This window comes from Dipodomys spectabilis, unplaced genomic scaffold, assembly GCF_019054845.1.
Source record: "Dipodomys spectabilis isolate Male_0828 unplaced genomic scaffold, ASM1905484v1 ptg000191l, whole genome shotgun sequence".
NCBI classification, from domain to species: Eukaryota; Metazoa; Chordata; class Mammalia; order Rodentia; family Heteromyidae; genus Dipodomys; species Dipodomys spectabilis.
Window position 1 is genome coordinate 2,489,814 of NW_024870868.1, and position 12,293 is coordinate 2,502,106.

The 12,293-nt window shown below is 36.4% G+C and overlaps 1 pseudogene; it reads right to left on the reverse strand.

Annotated features, from left to right (window-relative positions):
- Nucleotides 1-1,860: 1,860 nt before the first annotated feature.
- On the reverse strand, nt 1,861-1,960 carry LOC122121616 (annotated as a pseudogene).
- Nucleotides 1,961-12,293: the final 10,333 nt, after the last annotated feature.

A 12,293-nucleotide genomic window follows, 5' to 3' on the forward strand; every position in this document is an offset into this window, starting at 1 on the left:
TATTCTCCAATTAGAAAAAGTGAAATTTAATTGATAGCAAAGGACCACTAATACATTTTGACTTCTCATTAAGCATCTTCGATCATCAAAATCACCTGAAGACAATAGACAGTCCTATTTATAGATGAAAACAAGTGTCTTTCAAAAAACAAGAATTTAGGTAGTCAAACAAAGCACTTCTATTTTACTACTGCATTATACATTTTTTCTAATATTGGATACCAACATTAGAAAGATACTAGAAAGCTCTTAAAACCCATATGTTGAATAGTGAGTTCTCTTACACGATAACATCGTATTTCCCAAATCATTTACATAGAAGGCATTGTTTCCTATTTTCTCATTCCTAGTATAAGATGCACATGAAGACATCACTAGTCCTCATTTTCAGTCTGTACCTTTGAATACTGAGGAAAATCTTTCCTCTGCTATCAATTCCCTACTCTTCAGTTAGAATAAGTTAGAATAGTAAAAATGGAAAAAGAAAATAAATCATGGTGAAAAAACATATGCAGAAAATTCACCAAATTTTTGTTACCAGTTCAACCAATGTGAACTATTGGGGAAATACATGGACATCTCATTCCCACTGGCACTCAAAGTCTCTGGTTAGGCAATTCTGATGAAGACTAGTAACAAGATGAAAAAGTGAGGAATGGTATCAATTGCAAGAAAAATGGAGGAGGATCCAAGCAAATTTCTTCTTTGGGATACCGAAATTAATTGGCTTACTATGGTGCGGAGACTACTTTCCAAAAAGGCCACCCAGATGAATACTAGGGATGAGGATGAGTATACCCCTCTTCATCAGAAAGCCTAGAGTGGACACTTAGACATTGTCCATGAGTTGGTAGCTCAAAGCAGATATTCATGCAATAACTCTGAATGGCTGGACACTCCTGCACAGTGCTTATATGTGGAATAATACCAGAGTGGCTTCTTTCTTACTTCATCATGATGCGGATAATAATCCCCAAACTAAAGGCCTCTTGACCCCCTTGCATCTTGCTGCCTGGAATAGAAATAGCAAAGAGAAGCTGTATCTCCTTCTGTTGAACCATTGTATCAAACCAGGTCTGAAGAACAACTTGGAAGAAACTGCATTTGATATTGCCAAAAGGATAAGTATGTAATCACTGCCATTTTGAAGTTGTGGAAGGCTGTACAAATTGTTCTCCTTCGTAGTAATGGTTTGGTTAGCTTTCTTAACTTTCAAAAATGCCAGTCCATCCTTTGTGTCCCTTCAAATTTTTTTTCACAATACAAAGCGACAGCATTCTCTTACTTTAAAAATGCATGGATTTCATGGTATTCTTCCAAGTAAATTGCCTGACTTTGATGTCAAAATGTATTCAAGAGTTGTTTGTATACATCTATAAAGATTTTTACAGAGTTTGTAATTTTTTTAAATCAGACATAATTTTAACTTATCTGTTGAAATGAATAGTATAGAAACTAAAGATGTTGCTGGTGCTTTTCTGAAAAAAGTATATGTATGTTTGTATAATGTCCATAATCTATTTCATTAGCTCCTAGATATAATACTTTGAATTCTACATTGTCATATAATGTATAGATTCATTAATAAATGTGTCCTTTCAGATTGCATTCCATATCGAAGTTTAAGATTCCTTTTTTTCTAGGTCTTTTTATTATTTTATTTCTTTTGGATAAAATGACAATGTTATCTAATTTCAAGTTTTGTAAAAGTTATGCTATGTAAGGGCCTTTCTAAGATGAAGATTTAATACACTGATGTCAAATTAACCTTTAATTCTATGAATTACATGTATTGTTACACTTCTATTTTTGTAATGAACTTTTTAATAACTATTTTTCATTTCTTGCATCAGAAGAATGAAAAATATGGAATACTTCACAAATTTTCATATCATCCTTGTGCAAGTGTCATGTTAATCTCTGTATTGTTGTAATTTGGGTAGACCTGCTGCTGAAGCATGTAGTGTACTATAAATTTAAATACTTAATGATGCAATCTTTATACAGGCATATATCCATGGTTGCCTATTTGTAACAAGGAACCCTTATTGTTCCTAAAAATGCTATTGATCTTATTTCTCTAAAATTCTGTGTATAGTGGGAAAAACTTATATAGTTTGGTCGATTGCTCACATTTAAAATTTTTTGGGCAATGACTATTTTGTCGTTTTCATTTTAAATTTGATCATACTTTGAAGCCTTTACAGCTAAGTCCAAAGGTGATGGCTTTTCAAGTACTTATTTATCAACTGAGTTAGCTTTGTTGAGCTAATGGACTCAAAGTAAGCCTTGCTTAAGAGCTACTTCTAATCTTCTGCAGCTTAAAATTTCCCAAATGAAGTCTTGTGGGACAAATGTCTACTTGAACCTTTACCCTTCTTCCATGTAGGAACAGACCAAACAGAATATCTTACCCTGACAGCATAGATTGTCTTACTGGAACAAAACTAATCTTAGTTACAAGGGATCATAGAAAGATGAACAGTTCAGACAGAATTGTTCAGAATGGAAGGCATTTTATCGAAATATAATTGGTTATTATACTTATCATTTCAAAAGTAGCTAAAGCAAAGGAGGTGAAAAAATTGTTCATATGCATGATTACCTACTGTCCTGGCCTGTCTATAATCCAACCAGGCAGAACTTACACTACTGACTTTCTATCACCAAATATTTCCATAGCTCCTGGAAAAGTCCATATGTTTCTCCTCGATATTAGACCTTAAATTGATAATGTTTTAATCACAGTGTTTCCTCTTTTCTCTAGGCTGTAAATCTACAAATGGTAAATCTTTAAGTCTAACTCTACCAAAAACTGAGGTAGAGATAATTGAATAATACTTTAAAACAGAGTTGACTTTGATTCCCTAACCACAACACAACAATGTAAAAGAATTTTTATATTATATAAACATATATTTTATATTTGTATGTGCTGATTTTAAATTTCACACAATGAATCTTACTAGAATTGATAATTTGACAAATATATTGACATTTATTCCCATAAATAAATTGGAACATAAATGATTAGGATTAGAATATTTATTAGAATATAAATAGTATCAATGCAATATCTTCGGTATAAACTTGTGATACCTTCTAAATTTTCGTGGTCTTCTGAATTCACATGTAAAATAACATATTGTTTTCTGCTAATCTATAAGGGATTTTACTCTGATGCTCTGTTTATTGTTTTAACTCACTGGTCCCAAATTTTTTTTCTCCATATTTCTGAAACATTCTTGCTGATTATACCCAAATTTGGTGATATGATGTCTGCAGGACCCACGAGTTCTAGGATACCTGGTCCCAGTTATCTGCATCATCAGATAACAAGGGCAAGACTTCTGACATAGGCCCATACAACATGCCAACAGAAAATAATTGAAGATTCATCTCAATTTCTCATTTCCTATAATATTTCAGGGCCCCAATTCCTTACAAGAATTAGCAATAATGAATTGTGAAATGCAAGGCAACTTAAAATGAAAGATGAGATCACAAAATCTGAGAGAAAGTACTGTAATTCAAACTTTCAATTTACAGATGACCAGCCCATATGAGTGAACAAAATCACAAATGAACAAGATTATTTTTAATACCCCTCTCCTAATGATTAATGAAAGATTTCAGTGCAGCCAAAAAAATAGTTTCTGGAATGATAGATCCATAATTGGTCTACTAAGGTTAGGGAAACTTGATTTAGATGTCAAATATAATTTAGAAAAACATTAACTGAGAAGATCTTTAGTGCTTCAAAACACTGGTACTTCAGTAAAACTAGGTTCTGTAGTATAAAAATGTTGTCATTCTCAAACCAATGATAACCTACATTTAATCTCCTGAAAGTATATTCATTTTCAAATAAGCTATTTAAAATCACATTTGCCAAAATAACACTTGACAAGTAGATGACAGTGACATTACAAGGTTTTCAAGTGTAGGGAGCAAGTTACAATAGAGTTGATTTACGTACCCAGAAGTAATAACGAACAAGTTCAACCATTCATTAAATTGTAGAAATAGTACCCCCCACCATTTGTGTTGTTCAGTAGGTGCCTTCCAGAAATGTGTTAAATAGATCAGCCTCCCATATTTCAAACCCAAATATTAGCTAATAAAGTAAATTTCATCACATAAGAAGGTACATTTTAAAAATTCACTAATAATTGCCTTATCATATGTTGTTTCATGTTTTCCCTATCTGTCTAACATAGTAAGAAATATGACTTTAAGTCTTGAATATGGGTACTGATGAGAGATGTGACAAACATAAAATCTGTCTTCTATTTTTATCATAATCCTCTAAGGAGTAAATTTATTTTTCTTCTTTTTCCAAAACTTATAGGTAGAAGAAATAAATTATCCTATGTAAAATAAAATAATCACACACCATTGTACAAAGCCATTTATAAAAACTGGTAGTTAGGAATAAATTCTAAGCCATTTTTAAAATTTCTTGTTGACTAAAGATTAATCTTCCAAATGAATGAGAATAAAATTATGTCCAAGTGCTTCACATCTCCAGTCTTAGTCTTGCAAAGGAATGAATTATGGAAATATAAGCTGACATCAATTCAAGTATATGTGGGATTGAAACTCCATGGAGTTTCAAAGTATTAACAGGCAGTTTAATGGAATGACTATCAGGAAATTGAAACCAGAGAGGAACAATAGTAAAGAAATAGAATGAATGAAAAATGGAACAAGGGGCAAGTACAGCTAGAATACTCAATGTACATATGTAATAAAGCAAGTGGTAAATCTGGAATAAATCTTGGAGAAAGGGTTGGTTGAGATTGACAGGAGTGATTCTGATCCAGGAACATTAGACAATTAGATGGACATATTTAATTGTAACACACTTGTACAACCTTTTGAAATTCAGTTAAAAAACACAACAAACAAAAACACACAAAAATCACAACCAAACAACAATCTCTAGAGGGTATGAATATGACCTCTCAAAATTTTAAGCAGTTAATGAAGGGCAGTCTTTGGAAAAGCAAACAAAGCTGTTCAAAGAAGGCAGTTTGGGGTAGGGGAGAATTTTGAACAGATTTAAAAAGATTGTCTAAGGTTATAAATCACCTATATTTACTGTAAATATCCAGCTATGATATCATTCTATTCAAAGCAAATTACCTAGCTGGGTGTCTTTCTTCATAGAGACTATGAATATTCACCAACACAAATACATGTATACTACACATACACATGGAGTTATTAGCTCTTTTTTGTGGCAGGTCCTGAGGCTTGAACTGTGAGCCTAGACATTTTCCCTGAGCTCTTTTTGCTCAAGTAAACATTTTATTGTGTCTTAAACCACGATTAACCTTGGCTGGGGTTCAGCTTTTACACCCACAGATGATCAAGGGATCCTAGGACCCGAGTTCAACTCTCAGCACTGGCAAAAATACATCAAACCAACAAAAATGGAGGAGGAAAAAAAACGATAAGTTTTACACAACAGTTTTACCTTGGTTTCCTTAGCACTGTGACCCTCCTGTGTCTCAATGATTCAGCTTGAAAAGTTTACGTGTCCTTGCATGGTCAAAAGCTGGTGGGCTGTCAGTGAAGCCTAAGCCCAAACCAGACACCTAGGTCCTGAGTTCTATCCTGGGACTGCCACCTACACATGGCTGAAGATCCTAGGAAACTCATTCCTATCTATAGGAACACTAATAAAATGTTTAAAATGTACTAATTAGCTAGTCATTCCAGTATAAGATTGTATGCAATAAATAAGTCATTGATTAATACTTTATTAAGTCTTCTACAGTTACTAATTAATGGAGGCATAATTTTAACCAAATAATTGGTAGAAATAGACTATATAAAATAAGATATAGAAATCACTTTTTATGTAGGGTTATACACTAGAATCTACATAAATGTCTATCTGTCTCTCTCTGTATACATTTATAGATGTATATACATATGTAAATTCATACACATGCACACACACACACTGCAATCTAAACATCTATCTATTTATATAGTGGCCGTTCCTAGGGCTTGATCTCAGGTCCTCAAATATGCCCACCAACTTCACTTGCATCAGACTGGTGTGCTAACATTTACCCATTCATGAAGTGGGCCTGCCAGGCCCTGAGTTCAGTCTTGGGACTCAAGAATGATGTAGTAGTATACATAGGCAAATCTATGTCTTATGTATTAGGATGCAAAAATGTTATATGTGTAATTATGCTCACTAAAATATATAAGAAATAAATAAAACACAAAATAAAATGAACACACTAACCACAATATGCAGTAAACATGTATATGTAAATATAAATCATGTATTTAAAAAGTATACGATTATTATTTTTTCCAGTGCTAGGACTTGAATTCAGTCCTTAGGAACAGGCCTGATTTTCTTGTCTTCTAGCACGGTGATCTTCTCCATCCCCCACAGTGCTGCAGATTTACCCAGATCCTGGGTTCAAATCCTCGGCCTGGCAGAAAAAAAGGGCATGAATTCCAAGGCAAGGAGCCTCATAATATTTTAAATATTTTTAATGTATGTATGTATGTATGTATGTATGTATTTTTATTTTGTCCAGCACAGGGCTGGAACTCAGGTCATGGCAATTCTGCCTCAGCTTTGATCACTCTAGGCTAGAGTGCAAAAACTGAACCCACAGCCAAACCTGGGTGCCTAGGCCCCAAAGGCTTAAAGGAAAAAAAAAAATTAATGCGACACAGAAAAAAAAAAAAACCTAGGAACTTGCAGATGGCTGTCGGTTTTACATTTGTTTTCTTTGCAAGGTGATCAGGGGTCTGAATGACATGGTTGAAAAATGTTGGTAACTTGGCATTGCTAAAGGCTCCGGGCTACCAGGGAAGCCATAGACCAACATGGCAACATAGGCCCTGTGTTTGAAGCCCAGTCCTGACCCCTACCAATGGAGGGAGATCCTAAGAGTCTCGTTCCTATTCATAGGAATACTGATGGAAGAATATGAATGGCAAAGTTGAATTAGTTGTTTTGTATACTACTATATAATTAGACAAAGTGATTTTCAGAGACCAGCGGATTTTAATGAATATTTTTGACACATAGAATCAATAGAATACTATTGATTACATGGACACAATAGTTTTGGGACAGGGGTTGATTTAATTGATAATTCATTAAGGTTGTAAACAATAATATTAATTACATGGAGGCATAATAAATACCCAAGAATTAATAGGAATGTAGCCTTTATAACTGAATAATGTATAGACATTTCTGGCACTCTATAAAGATCTATATTTATTTGTGTACTACCATCTACATGTCAATCTGTTATTTTGTCAACCCCTGGGGCTTGATCTCAGGTGCTAGAAATGCTTGTCAGCTCACTATGCCCCAGGCTGGGGTGCTGACACTCACCCATTCATGAATTGGGCCTTGTAGGCTGTGAGTTCAGATGCCAGCACACACAAAAATTGAATCATGGAGTAAGAAGCCCATGGTGACACATGTTTTCCTTTTCTGTGAAAGTACTGGTTGTCAGGTGTGAAGTTTCATGCATAGACAAATCTATATCCTATGTAATAAATGTAATAAATATTTCATGTGTAATAACAGTCAATAAAATAAATGGTAAATAAATGAATGAAATAAAAAATAAAATGAATAACTACACTAAGCAGAATATGGGGTCAACATACGGGGCTCGATGTCAGGGCCTAGGAATTACCTGGCAGCTGAATTAGCTAGAGGCTGCTGGGCTGACAGTCACCCATTCATGAATTGAGCCTTCTAGGCCCTGAGTTTAGATCCCAGTACTGCCAAAAATGTAATCGAGGAGTGAGAAGCAGAGCATGACACATGTTTTCTTTTTCTTTGAAAGTGCTTGGTGACAGGTAGGATGTATAATTCAGATGCAAATCTATATGCTATGTAATAGGATGTCATAAATGTAAAGAATGTCATAGGTGGAAGAATTGTCACTACAATAAATGAAAAACAGATTGAATTAGTAGTGAATCATTCTAGGATAAAATTAGACACAATAATGATAGGGTGTGGATTAAGTTTATTATTTTATTAAGCATTAACAGAATAAAAATTGCATGGAAACATAAATACCTAATAATTGGTAGTAACACATCAGGCATAATTTAATAATACCTAGACATCTGTCTCATTCTATAAAATATGTAATTATATGTATGGATGTAGGTATATATGTGATAAACAATAATAGATTATTGAGTAATTTTAATTAATGCTTTATTAATTGTTAACAGGGCACATCATTTAATGGAGACATAATTTAATATCTAATAATTGGTAGTAATATTATCTATAAATTAATAATAACATACATCTATTTGTGTATATAATACTTATATACAGCAATCTCTATACCTCGTTCACTCCTGGGGCTCGGTGGTTGGGTGCTCCCCTAGTAAACACAAAGCCCTGGATGCGATTCCTGAGTGCCACATAAACAGAAAACCTGGAAGTTCTGCTATCTTTCAATCAATTGAGTGCTAGACTTGCACACATACCCTTAGGGACAGTGTCAAAGCCCTTACTCAAGCCCCAGGACTGCTGACAAAAGAAGGTAGAATGTTCTGCAACTATAGAACGACAGGACTTCAAAACCTCATCACAAAGGAAGCTAGGAGTCTGGTGCTGACAGCTGTAACCAACCTGACTTAACCAGATGGAAACTGCTGCAACCCACATCCATGGGTTACCCCCATCATCCTGGATTCCTCTGGCTTCCCCCCAACATCCTGGCTGCTCTGGAGCTTTAAAACCTGGCAGGAAGTCTGCTAGACTCTTTGAAATAAGGCTCAAAGTGTAGAGCTCTGGCTTTGAGCAAATGTTATTAGAACAGTATCCTCATGGTTTCAGTTCAAGATCCATGGCTAACCCTCCCCTCCCCCCTAAAAACATCCACTAAACCATTAGATGTGAACATGTGAAATGATCCTCAAAGAATGGTGATACTGATGAAAGAACCCCAATTCTAATGACAACTTGTGGAATAGAGCTATGTGCTGAGTCCTTCATAGGCTGCTCTGCGCTGAGTCCTGCACATGGTGCTATGTGCTGATCCCTTCACAGGGTGCAGTGTTCTGAGTTCTGCATTGGGTGCGGGGTGCTGTGTCTTTCACGGGATGCTTTGTGCTGAGTCACGCAAAAAGTGCCATGTTCTGTGTCCTTCACAGAGTGCATTCTTTCATCTGTTCCATGAAAGAGCTCCACAACTGAGATGATTATGCGGAGAATATTGAGGCACAGATATGTCCCCATGGTAGGGACAAAATTATGTATTACTGAAGACTAGTGAGTTGTCTCCTGCAGACAAATGTTTGGTTTTGTTTTTTTCTCAGTCATGAACCTTCAACTAGTGGCCTAGGTGCTGTACCTTACCTCTTGGGCTCATGGCTAACACTCCACCGGATGGAATCAAGGACCCCCTTGCAGCAGAGGCCACAGCCTAAGGGTTTATAGCTGAGGTCTGTCATCCTGCCTTCTCAGGAAGCTGAGATCTGAGGATATGGTTTCCATACTATCCCAGACACAAAAGATACCATGAGACTATCATCTCCAATTCACCACTAAGGAACATGAAGTGGAAGCTGGGTGCTTGTTGCTGATGCCTGTCATCCTTGCTACTCAGGAGGATGAGATCTTAGGATCATGGTTCAAAGCTAGCCTGGGCAGGAAAGTCCTTGAGACACTTAGCTCCTATTGATCACAAGAAAAGCTGAAGTGACGCATTGGCTCAAGTGATAGAGCACAAGACTTGAGCTGAAGAGCTCAAGGACAGAACCCAGGACCAGACTTCAAGTCCTACAACAATAAAAAAAGACAGAAACAAACTAACAAACCTGAAGTAGAGGGCTGGGAATGTGCCTTAGAGGTAGAGTGCTTTGCATGTATGAAATACTGGATTTAATTTTTCAGGATCACATCAATAAAAAAAAAAGTCTGAAGTGGCTCTGTGGCTCAAGTGGGAGAGGGTTATCCTTGTACAAGAGAAACTAGGTACAGTGCTCAGGTCCTGAATTCCACCTCAAGGAATGGTGTATGTGCCCATGCACACGTGCGATGGTGTACAAACACACACACACACACACACAGACTAGAAATGATGTTTTTGCACAATATGTTAAAGCTCCGGGCTTCTGCACTGAGCTCATGGTCAGCACCCAGGCCCTGTGTTCAACCCCAAAATCTAGCCACCCAAGACCCAACTAGGAGAGGTCAAAGGTTTCAAAAGCTGATGAGCTTCACCAGCCATAGATGACAGGAAGCTTTGTGATATCCGACATATGCTTGGATTTTCCAAGCTTCCGGAAACCTAGGAGAGGCATCATAGGCCCATCAATGCCCTCAATGAAACATTTCATAAGGTTCAGTGCCTTAGTTTTCTACCAGAAGGACTCCTGAATTATATTGAGCACTGTATCTGAACACCAGAATATAATCTCACAAAGGCAAGATAAGTGCACAGGACTTGGCCTGCCACAGAAGGTGACACAAATGAAGGCTTCCTGTCAAACCAGAGTACTGGGGAGAGAGATAGGTTGGGGTACAAGGAGACCTTTTTCTCCTGACCTTCAGAGCCTGCCAACACTCATCCTCACTATCTGACCCAGATCGAGTTTTTTGTTAAACAGGTGTACAAGACTGAAACCTTTTGTCTGTCGATCCAGACAATGCAGGAGACTTCTTCCAGCAAGCCTGGAATGCAGAGAAACCCTCAGGCTACATTGGGAACAGTGAGGAGAGCCCTGGAACATGCACTTTCATCAAAGCAGTCTATGTTATGAAATCATTTTATTGAATACAAATTTCCTGGCTTGGTGCCATTCATCATAGCTTCTCTGGAGTTTCACCTATAGGAATATATCCATACGTACACAAAGATATGGATGTACAGTCTCTATTTTTCTAACTACAAAATGTGAATTTTGTAGTTTATATCCCCAATGACACTCAAACTACATTCAATAACATTATAATTGAAATAATTATAAAACAGTATATTGTATTACAAACAATAATAAAAATATTAAGAAGACAGAAAATCAAAGGATTTGGAATTCTGAATACATCCGTTTTTTAAGTACAACAAAAAAATTAAGATTAACAGCACAACATGTTTTATTATTTTAGTGCTATAACAACAATTTCAATACAAATAAGAATATACTCCAATCATCATCTAAATAGATATAGTTAGAATTGTTTTTGAAGCCTAAGAGAAATAAGTATACAATTATAGAAAGAAATAAAGGAGAAAAGATGTTGAAATTGACAGAAAATGTTTGCATAGACTTTAGTTTACATGAGAAAGCAAAGTTGATTTTTCACAGAATATAATACCAGCCAGATTCAAAAGTACTGACAAAAAAATATTTAAAAGTCTATACTTTTTGAGGAGGCAATTCCTAGGGATGAACTATGAGTCTAGGCATTGTCCCTGAGTTCCTTTTGCTCAAGGGTAGAACATTAACCTTGAATCACAGACCCACTTCTGGGTTTTCCTGTGATCTCTTAGAAATAACAGTGTCATGGACTTTCCTAAGCTGCTTGGATTCAAACTCAGATTCTCTACATCTCAGCCTCCTGACGAGCTGGGATTACAGAGAGAAGCCTCTGGCACCTTCTTTCTTTTCTTCTTCATTTTTTAATCTGGACAATCTGATGCCTTAATAGGGTCATTTCAATGGTTTGAATCTATAAGTTAACTACCCAAAGTTCTTTATAGCTGCTTTATCTGAGAAGGATTTTCTCTCCTTATCTTCCCATCTGGTCACAGGTCTGAAGACAAAAGTGAGAAATGAGTGTCACCGGATTGGGGAGCAAATGTCCACAGGACATGCCAGCTCCATCACTTAGAATTGAGCTGCAGTGAATTTACTGAGGATGAGAGGACCAAAAGCTGGAGTGATCCTCATACTGTCTGCATTGCTCCTGTTGCCTATAAAATAATATAATTATGAGTGTTGTGTGTCTCCAACCTTAAGTGTCTAGAACACACTAGAAGCATCTTCATGTATCTCTTTTTCTCTAGTGCCGCTTTAGATTTAGACTAAAGGTTTCTGTGGGGGATCTCCTAGCTGAATCCCTGAGGAATGCTGCTTGAAGCCTCTTTGGGAAATCGCAGTTCAAAGTCAGCCTGAGCAGGAAAGTCTGTGAGACTCTTATCTCCAATAAACCACTAGAAAACCAGAAGTGGAACAGTGGCCCAGAGGGTAGAGCTCCAGCTTTGAGAGAGAAAGCTGAGCAGGAGACAGAGCCTAGACCAGGCAGGAAAGCTGGTAAG